A 10,506-nucleotide genomic window follows, 5' to 3' on the forward strand; every position below is an offset into this window, starting at 1 on the left:
CTAGGTGCCTGTTTGAGACTATAAATGGATTTGTTCAACTTGCAAACTGAAGATGTGTTAGAGTTAACAAATCCTAGTGGTTGTTGCATATAGACCTATTATGTTAGTAAACCATTCAAGAAAGCATTATTCATATTTAATTGAGTGATATGTCATTGTCTAGTGATAGCAAGAGTCAAAATCACCCTTATAGGGACATATTTCACATCTGGAGAAAACATTTCCTGAAAATCATAGTCTTGCACTTGATGATACCATTTGGCCATAAGTTTTTCATTCTATTTCATAATGGACCCATCACTATTCTGCTTAATTCTAAAAACCCACTTGCACCCTATTTCTCTTTTATTGGGAGGAAGAATTGTAATAGTCCAAGTATTGTTGTTGATTAAGGTTGCATGCTTAGCTCTCATGGCATTGAGACACTTGGAATTTTTTAGAGAAATTTTGTAGGAGGTAGGCTCAAGCTCTGTTAGGAGAAATGTAGGATGGAGTCTAGGTTAGACTATACCATCCTTGGCTCTCGTGGTCATGGTGTGTGTATATTGAGGATGATTTCTAGGTGGTTCTGGTTATGGTTGATTTGAAGGAATGGAAGAGTTTAGTGTAGAGGTTGGATAGGTTGTATTAGAAGAAGATGAATTGGTATTAATATGAGGCTCAGGTGCTTGAGATAACCTACTAAAGTTGGGAGGTTAGCTAGTACTAAAAGCATGCACTACTACAAATAACACATGTCATGTCGGACGCGAAATGGATTTGACCTCGGTTACAATGCCGAGGTAACAAAGGGTGACATGAAAAGTGAGAACTTTACCCCTCAATTTTAAAATAATTGAGAGGTTAGTTTAGGTGGTCATGGGTTCGAACTCCAACAATAGCTTTTTTATATTTTTCAAACTAGCACCATATCTCTCTCAATTAATAATATATATATATAATATATATATATAATATATATAATATATATATATTATATATATATATTATTATATAATATATATATATATATTGATTATATAATATATAACTCATTACATTTTTTACACAAATTATTAATAAATTAATTTATTTACAAACTACATTGTTTATAGAATATTAAAATGTTGGATCAGTAATGACAATGTCTTGAGCGTTGATACTCTTTAAAATATGGTTTCACGAGGATCAGTAATGACAGTGTCTTGAGCATTGATACTCATTAAATGGACGACAAAGATTTGTTTAAGGACGGTGAAGAAACACACGTATATTTTACCTCAATAAAATATGTTCCAATAAAATATTTTACCTCGGTTATTATTAAAAACTGAGGTAAAATTTGTTTCTTTTTAGATAAAAACAAACAATAAAATCATTTAGCCACACACATGGCATATCTCATCTCACCACACCACCACATACACCTGAACTTAATGCTCCAACTGAGAGGAGACACAGACATGTAGTTGAAACTGGAAAAGCCTTATTACATATGTCAAACTTACCACCTGAATACTGGTCTTTTGCATTCAAGTCAGCAGTGTATCTAATCAATAGGTTACCAACCCCTATCCCCAACATGAAATCACCATATCAAGTCTTACACAAGAAAAACCCAACAACTTCACATCTTCATTATTTTGGATGCCTTTGTTTTCCTTGGTTGCGACCTTATGTCTCAAACAAACTTCAATCCCGGTCTCAACCATGCATATTCCTAGGATATGCAGAATCCCAATACAATTATATATGTCTTGACCCAACAAATCACAAAATATACACCTCTCGACATGTCAAACTTTTTGACCACATCTTTCCATACAACCAACTTGTCAAACCTACACCACCACCATCTCTAACTATACCCAACATGCCACAAGCCCCTCATACCATCATACATATCCTTCAACAATCACCAACCGAGTCACAAGTTATGCCCCATGAAAATGAGGATCTTTTGACTTCAAATAGAATGTCATGTAATGATACTCATACACCTAATCTTGTTACTACACCTATTGTCACTCCTAATACCTCTGCAGCCACCTCTACTGAAACAAACCAAATCATCACAAGGTCTAAGAATAACATATTCAAGCCAAAAAGGATGTACACTGCATCAAAACATCTTCTACCTGAGAATTTGGAACCTTCAAACTTTCGTAAGGCAATGAAACACGCCCATTGGCATAAGGCAATTGCCGATGAATTTGAAGTATTAATAAGAAATGGAACATTCTCCCTTGTACCACCTAAGGCATGGCAAAACATTGTTAGATGTAGATGGTTATTTCGTATCAAGAGAAATAGTGATAGTTCCATTGCTCGCTACAAGGCACGTCTTGTTGCCAAGGGTTTCACACAATGTCCTAACATTGACTTCAAGGAGACATTCACACAAGTTGTTCGCCCACAAATAATTAAGATTATTCTTAACCTTACAATCTCTCATCAGTGGTCAATGCACCAACTTGATGTGAACAATGCATTCTTACAAGGAGCTCTTGCTGAAGAAGTCTTCATGTACCAACCTCCGGGTATGAAAGACGCAGCACACCCCAACTATGTATGTAAACTTCACAAGGCCATCTATGGCCTACGTCAAGCACCAAGAGCATGGGATGACTATCTAAAGAATTTTATTATTGCGTATGGATTCCAAACAAGCAAAAGTGATCCATCCTTGTTCATTTATCACTCAGGTGATACTAAGGCTTATTTTCTAGTCTATGTAGATCACTTGCTGCTCATCGGTAACAACTTTACATTCCTTCAAAGCTTCATCAAGGCACTATCTCAACGATTTTCGTTGAAAAATATGGGACAACCTCACTACTTTCTGGGTATTGAAATAATACCAACAAGCTCTGGAATTTTTCTTTCTCAACACCAGTACATTTGTGACCTCTTACAAAATTTTGACATGGAGGGGGCGAAATCATCTGCCACACCACTTTCTTCCACAGTTGTGCTACAACTTCACGATGGTACATCATCCACCGATGCCATGGAGTTTCGTAGAATTATTGGTGGACTTCAGTACCTTAATCTTACTCGTCCAGACTTGTCATACTGCATTAATAAGTTGTCCCAATTTATGCATAAACCGACCTCCCTTCACTTTCAGCACTTGAAATGCATCCTTCGGTATATCAAACAAACCATTAGTCATGGCCTCATGCTACGAAAAACTGCCGCAAACAACTTGTTAGCATATTCTGATGCAGATTGGGGTGGGAACAATGATGATCGCACATCTACCTCTGCTTACATCATTTTCTTTGGAGGCAACCCAATTTTGTGGCTCTCAAGAAAGAAAAGAATTGTTGCACGATCATCTACTGAGGATGAATATCGTGTAGTTGTTACCGCTACCACTGAGCTCATGTGGCTACAAAACTTACTTCATGAGCTAAGAATACCCATACATGAACCTCCACGACTACTGTGTGACAATGTGGGTGCCACATACCTTTGTTCCAATCATGTACTTCATTCAAGAATGAAACATATATCATTAGATTATCATTTTGTCAGGGAACATGTTCAAACCAACAAGCTCATCGTAACACATGTGTCTACCAAGGATCAGCTGGCAGACGTACTTACTAAGCCACTTCCCACAACCAAGTTCATTGAACTCATGTCCAAGATAAAGGTCATTGTTGGAACCTTCATTTTGAGGGGGTGTAATGGACCAACAGAATCAAATTGAATAATCAAGCAATAAAAGAATATTTGAATTGGTCATCAAATATTAAAGGAGAGTTATTCGGTTACTATTAGCATTTAGAGGCATATAACTCTGACAAGCCGTAACAGCTAGCTAGCTAAAGTTTAGGCTTATTTCAAGCATTTCCTATTTAATTCTCACTATGTAATATATATGTATATATACTAATGTATATCTCTGTAAAATATTCATTCTGAAATACATTCGCTTACAAAAATATATTTCAACTCAAGTGTCACATACCTCTCGGTTTCTGTTAAAAACTGAGGGGAAAAAGCCTTTTTTTATATAGATTTACATTGTTTACAAATAATATTAAAATAAATTAAGAGTTTGACAATGGATTCTTTGAGAATAACACATCTTTTCAAATTTCTGATAAGTTATATGTTCCAACTAAGAGAAAAAAATATATTCTATACTTGCAATTCATCCTAGAGAAATTTCATTATCATGAGCAAATGTTTTCATGGAAAATTCTTTCACATGACAGAGAATATGAAAGAGAATGCGAAAGAGAAATGGATGATTATGTTTAGAAATAAATTTATCAATGTTGTCAACCGAGGAAAGCAATAAATGTCTCAATGTTTTCTTTTATTAACAACATATGTATGGGAATTCATCTTAGAGAATGATGCGTAAGACTTTGGAGCGGCTACATATAAGTTAGGTTAAGGATAAAATCTGATTGACGAGTGCTTTTATAGTAAAATATGATAATCTAATCCATGGGTTATTAAATATAACAGAAGGAATAAATCATTAATTTAAAAATTAAACATAAAATAAAAATAAAAACACCACTTTTAAAGAAATAAAAATATAAACGACTGATGATGGGATTCGAAACATGTCTTGAAATATTTTTTTCCCTCGATTTTATTTAGAAACTGAGGGAATATGTGGTTAAGAAACTTTTATGGATCACGCTCTTGAAATTTTTCAGAAATAATCAATGTCAAAAATTTGTCAATTAAAATTAACGTATAAAAAATAATGAATCCAACTAATGTTACATCTTCGTCCCAGATATGTCTGGAAGTATGGTCTGGATATAGAGGCAGTAATGAAAAATCAACTTGGACTCATCCAAATTCCTCTAGCTCAGCACGCGCAACAACTTCACCCTTTGGAGGTGGCACTCGATCAACATCATCAGTAGTAGGAGGTGGGACTGGATCAACAACGTCTATAGTATGAGGTGGCACTGGATCAACAACATCTACAATAGGAGGTGGCACTGGTGAAACCTAACGCCTACGGGAGGATGGAGGGAGTAATACGTCGGAGGGTGGATCTTGTCTCCTACGTGAAGAAGAAGAAAATGGAATGGCATGAGGAAAAGCACGAGCCCTAGAAGTAGATGGTTCTTCCTGACTAGAGGGACCATGAGCCTTTGGAACCTGCTGACTTTTCTCCCACCGCACAAATGTGTGGTTGGCAACCCTTATGCGCCTCATTTTATCTTGCCTAACAGTCATTGTGCATGCAAGTTAAAGTAAAGCAGACCATTAGTGCATCAAAACAACACAAGCAAGAAAATCAAACCAAAAAAATACTGCAAAAAGTTTCGGAGATGCATCTCCGGAACTTGGGAAACTAAATTGCTGAAATTTTTTGGAGATGCATCTCTGAAATTTCATGCAACACAGAAGTTGCGCCAATGGTGTCAATGTACCCCCATGCAATATCAAAAAAACTTGTTTTAATCATCATTTTCAGTCAACAAACATCTAATACAATATGTCTAAACTATCTTAAATGTTATTTCTACCCATTTCTAACTCTAATCATTTATTTCTACTCACTTACACAAAAACTCAAAAATTTATCAGAAATTCAAAAAACTTACAAGAAATTGATGTTTCAGATGTTGCTTCTAATGTTAGAGATGGTGATTGAAGATCCTTTCTGCCTTGATGATTAAGTTTTGAGTTGGTGCAGAGAAAAATTTGCGAGAGTGTTGAAAAAGTATTTTGAGGAAAATAAGAAATGAAGAAGGAGAAGAGTCTGGCGCGATTTAACCTCCAAATTGTTTCAGAGATACATCTCTAGAATTTTTTAATGTTAACTGACATTTTGGTGCGTCGAAAGATGCATCACCGAAATCTGAGGACATTTATATATCTTTGTGTGGTGCATAAGAAACATACGGGATACATTAATAAATTGCCTAAAAATATCATTGGCTAACGATAGTTCACTAAAGCCTTATAAATCCATAGTTCATTAAACAAATCAAATGGGAGTAATCTATATTAAAAAAATTATGATTTTCTATACATTAATACTTTGTATTTTAAACTTACAAAGTTATAAGAATAATTAAAAAAATATAGGCTTAATATATCTTTTGTTCTCTTAACTTAATTTCAGATTTCACTTTAATTCCTTATTTAATAAACGTTTATTATAAGTCCCTTAAATGTCATTTTGTTGGTCACTTTGGTCTTGCAAGTTAAGTTTTGTCAAATTACATTAACTTGTGTGACACTTCGACTCACACTAAATTTGATGACATGAAATTCTTTTATTTCTTATTTATTTAAAATGTAAAATTTAACTTATTGTTAGTTGGTTCAATAGTGATTGCCGCTGGACTTGATAGGGAGGGCTGAAACCTGTGATCTGAAGAGGGCTGAAACCAATTGATGTCAGAACCGACTCTCGAACCTGATTAGACGATCCATCAGATCGGATACTGGTGATGAAAATAAAACAAAAATTCCGGCGTTGCGATTTCAAACAAAGAAAAGGGACAAATTTTATAACCTCTTTACAATATTCATAAATTCTAAAATTTTCTTTGCTTCCTCGAGTGAATGTCAAATATTCTTAAATTTTTTATTTTGCGCTATGTTTTGAAAAGAATCATATTGTGTTAAAACTCTAATTCATCTTATTTTTTAAATTATAAATTGGCTGTGATGTGAGGATAAAATCTTCCATTTTGCCCCCTCAATGGATTTGATCAACAGAATTTGTGGAGTGACATTGCATTTTTTTTAAATGTACAACCAACTAAATTTAATATATTTTTTATTTTTATTTTAATTCTATATATCATTTTTTATTATTTTAATGTTAATAAAATTTTAAAGTTTTAAAAAATCAAAATTTTATGGCCAAAAGGATGGAATTTTAAAGTTTTAAAAAATCAAAATTTTATGGCCAAAAGGATGTTAAACCATGCATAAGGGAGCGTCTATCAAGGTCAGTTTCCTTCTTATGACTTATTTTTAAATCAAAATATATTATATAATTAATATATTTTTTCAAAATTAAATATTCAAATTATTTAAATTATTTAATCTCAATTTAATATATAACTATTTTATTAAGTTGAAAATATTTAAAATAAAATACTTACATTAATATAACATATGTACTTAATAAACTGAATATTTAATTTATATGTCCTTCATAAACTGAAAGTACTTAATTTATATCCATACTTAATGTAATATATATTTTTTAATATTAAATAAATTTCAATATTTACATTTCAATATTAATATTAATTTCAATTTAACGAAATAATTATTTAAAAATATATGATATAATTAAAACAACATTTTAAGTAAACAAATATAGAGAAATGTTAATTAATATATTTTGATACTAAAATCATTGTCATTTTATAATATAAGAAAAATGTTAAAATAATGATAGCACTTTATAATATAATTAATATTAAAATCTTACATACATTTATTATTTCCTTAATATGTGAAGCTTATATATTTAATATTATATATATATATTAATATTACACTATACTTTTATCAACATCAAACTGAAATAATATTTTAATTTTAAAATATATAAAATTATTATTTTAGTTTAAATATATACAGTGTAATGAAATAAATATATATTAAATTGAAATTAAACAATTCAAGTAATCAATTCTGAAAATAAATATTCAAAATGCTATTTTGGTTTTTTAAAACTTCCAATTTCAAAATGATTTAATAGACTGAATTGCGCTAGAAACAAGCAATCCCTTAATCTCTTAATAACTTTATGTACCATTTCATATGGTTTGTTACATGGGCTTAATCCTGTAGGAAAAACATGAACAAAAAAACATGAACAAAATCTCTGCATTTCTACCGACGAGGACCGCTGCATAAAACAAGTATTTTCTAACAACGAAGACCGATTCAATTAAAACCCTTTACTTTTGTAAAACACTATCCATCTTAGGTCATTCAGTTTTTAAAGTTTTAAAAACATTAAAATCTCATCTATCTAGCGACAAAAAAGCCGCTAAGTGTTGCAAGCTTCTTGTGCCAAGAAGATGTTTAAATTCAATTCTAACTATTTAGAAGCAAGAGAGAAGCCACCATGTGTAAAGAGTTGAAATTGAATAAAAATCAAATTGTCACAAAAATTGGTTCTGCAACAAATGCTTACTAAACCATCAGAAATATCGGATCATTACATCAACGTTAAACTCAGACGACCGTCGTGAGATTGAGAATCCAAATTCATCACATGGTTTACATTTTTCATAAAATTAAGAAAAATAAAAAACAACAAAGAAGAAAAAAATAGTAGATTGTGTGAAGGTGGAGTGGGGATGAAGATCTGAGATAACGAAACTATATAAAGGAAAGGGATTAGGGTTTGGAACGGTGAATCTGTTCTGTTTTCGATAGGGCCAGCCCATGATGTAAATAAGTAAACCGGGTTTGGGCCAAGCTTTTTTTAGCGTAAAACAGCTAATTAGATTTTCAAATAAAATCATTTAAGTTGTTACTATTGTGTTAAAAAAAAAGTTTTTTGCAAGCAATTTACATCATGAAATAATATAAAGTTGTTTGTTAGCTTAATTGATAAAGTTTAAAATATTTTACAAATTTAGATAATGTACCGTAAAAGAATTTAAAAATCAGTGATTAAAAGTAATTTTATTTTCTAAAAAATATACATATAAAGTGTAATATATATATATATATATATATATATATATATATTATATATATATATTATATATATATATATATATATATATATATATATATTTGTTATGCCCACAATGGGGTGAGACATGTTTTGTCTCATCAAGCATCTGTATTCACTGCAATGCGTCACAAATCAAACAGAAAAAATCCGTTTTGATTGAATTTGATTGGGGTTTGGGTTTTTTCTGTTTATAAAATATGAGGATGGGTAGAGTAAGAAAATTTTATCTCATAACCCTATATTTATTCATATACTCTTATATTTTATAAATAAAATATATCAATTTTATCCTATTTATTTTTAATTCATTTTACTTTTTTTATATTTTTTTAAATTTTTATTTTGTGGTCACGGAACACTTTATTAATTTTTTTTATACTTTAATTTTGTATACCGAGAGAATTTGCAAAAGAGTTTCGATAGTCAAATTTTAATATTATCTTTTATTTTTTGTACCGAAAGATTTTCTAGAAGAGTTTCGGTAGTCAATTTTTAAATATTTTTTAACTTTTATTTTGTGTATTAAAAAACTTTGCAAAAGAGTTTTGGTAGTCAATTTTTTAAATATTTATTAACTTTTATTTTGTGTATCGAAAGTCTTTGCAAAAGAGTTTTTAACATTAATTTTTATTTTGTGTATCGGAAGTCTTTACAAAAGAATTTCAATAGTCAGTTTTTAAATATTTTTAAACTTTTATTTTATTTACCGGAAGACTTTGCAAAAGAGTTTTGATAGTCTATCTTTTTAATATTTTTCAACTTATATTTTGCGTACGGGAAGACTTTGCAAAAGAGTTCTGATAGTCAGTTTTTAACATTAACTTTTATTTTGTGTATCGGAAATTTTTTGAAAAAAATGTTTTGGTAGTCATTTTTTAAACATTTTTTAACTTTCATTTTGTGTATCGGAAGACTTTGCAAAAGAGTTTCGATAATCAATTTATTAACATTTTTTAACTTTTAATAAATTATTTATATGAGGGCATTTTAGTAAAAAAAATATAATGTATGGGTAGGATAATAAATGATGGGGTATGAGATAAATTTTTTGTATGATAATGAAAACATTAGTACTCACTCAAAACCCGCTCAATTTATTTTACTATGTGTTTTTTTTTGATAATTTAGAATAATAAATATGTGATTAATATTTTGATATTTTGATTTGTATTTATTATTTAAAATATTTGAAATGTATCAATGAAATTTTTAGAGATTTTTTTTATTATTTGTAATGTAATTTTATTTTGAAAATATAAATATTTTTATTTAAAAATATATTTCAATAAATAGATAGTGGGTGCGAGGATATCTGAACCCAACCCAAAGCAGTTTGTGACGAGTTTGAGCTTTAATTATCCATCTCTGATGGGTTTGGGATGGGGAACGGTGATTGTTTTTAGATTCTGGTTTGGGTTTGGGAGAGGTAAAAATCGTTTGACCGCCTTGTTGCCATGCCTAGTGGTAGGGAGTTCTCCCTAAGGGGAAACCTTAACAATGACGCTTACTTAGTACATAACTGCATGTGCAAAGTCGTATCCATGACTCAATAGAAATTAGGCAGTCAACAACTCCCTTAGTCTAGGTGAAGTAGTTACCACTTCTTAGGAGTTTCTTATACCTAAGTTCATAGGCATCTATGAATACTTCATCTCTAGCATGAGGAAAAATAATTCATAATGTACGCAAAATACCTAAATACACAGAGCTTCTCACGTCACGTGAATTTTCTCTCTCGATAGTCAAAAATATCATCGAACAGGGTTTCTGACCACCGTGAACAAGCCCTAAAGCACATAAAATCACTAAGGTTTATG

The 10,506-nt window shown here is 30.9% G+C and overlaps 1 non-coding gene across 1 annotated transcript; it reads right to left on the minus strand.

Annotated features, from left to right (window-relative positions):
* Positions 1–8,139: 8,139 nt before the first annotated feature.
* On the minus strand, positions 8,140–8,225 carry LOC127099477 (small nucleolar RNA Z161/Z228). The gene has a single exon (XR_007793973.1). It is a non-coding gene; the product is annotated as a small nucleolar RNA Z161/Z228 (small nucleolar RNA).
* Positions 8,226–10,506: the final 2,281 nt, after the last annotated feature.

This window comes from Lathyrus oleraceus, chromosome 6 (assembly GCF_024323335.1).
Source record: "Lathyrus oleraceus cultivar Zhongwan6 chromosome 6, CAAS_Psat_ZW6_1.0, whole genome shotgun sequence".
Classification (NCBI taxonomy): domain Eukaryota; kingdom Viridiplantae; phylum Streptophyta; class Magnoliopsida; order Fabales; family Fabaceae; genus Lathyrus; species Lathyrus oleraceus.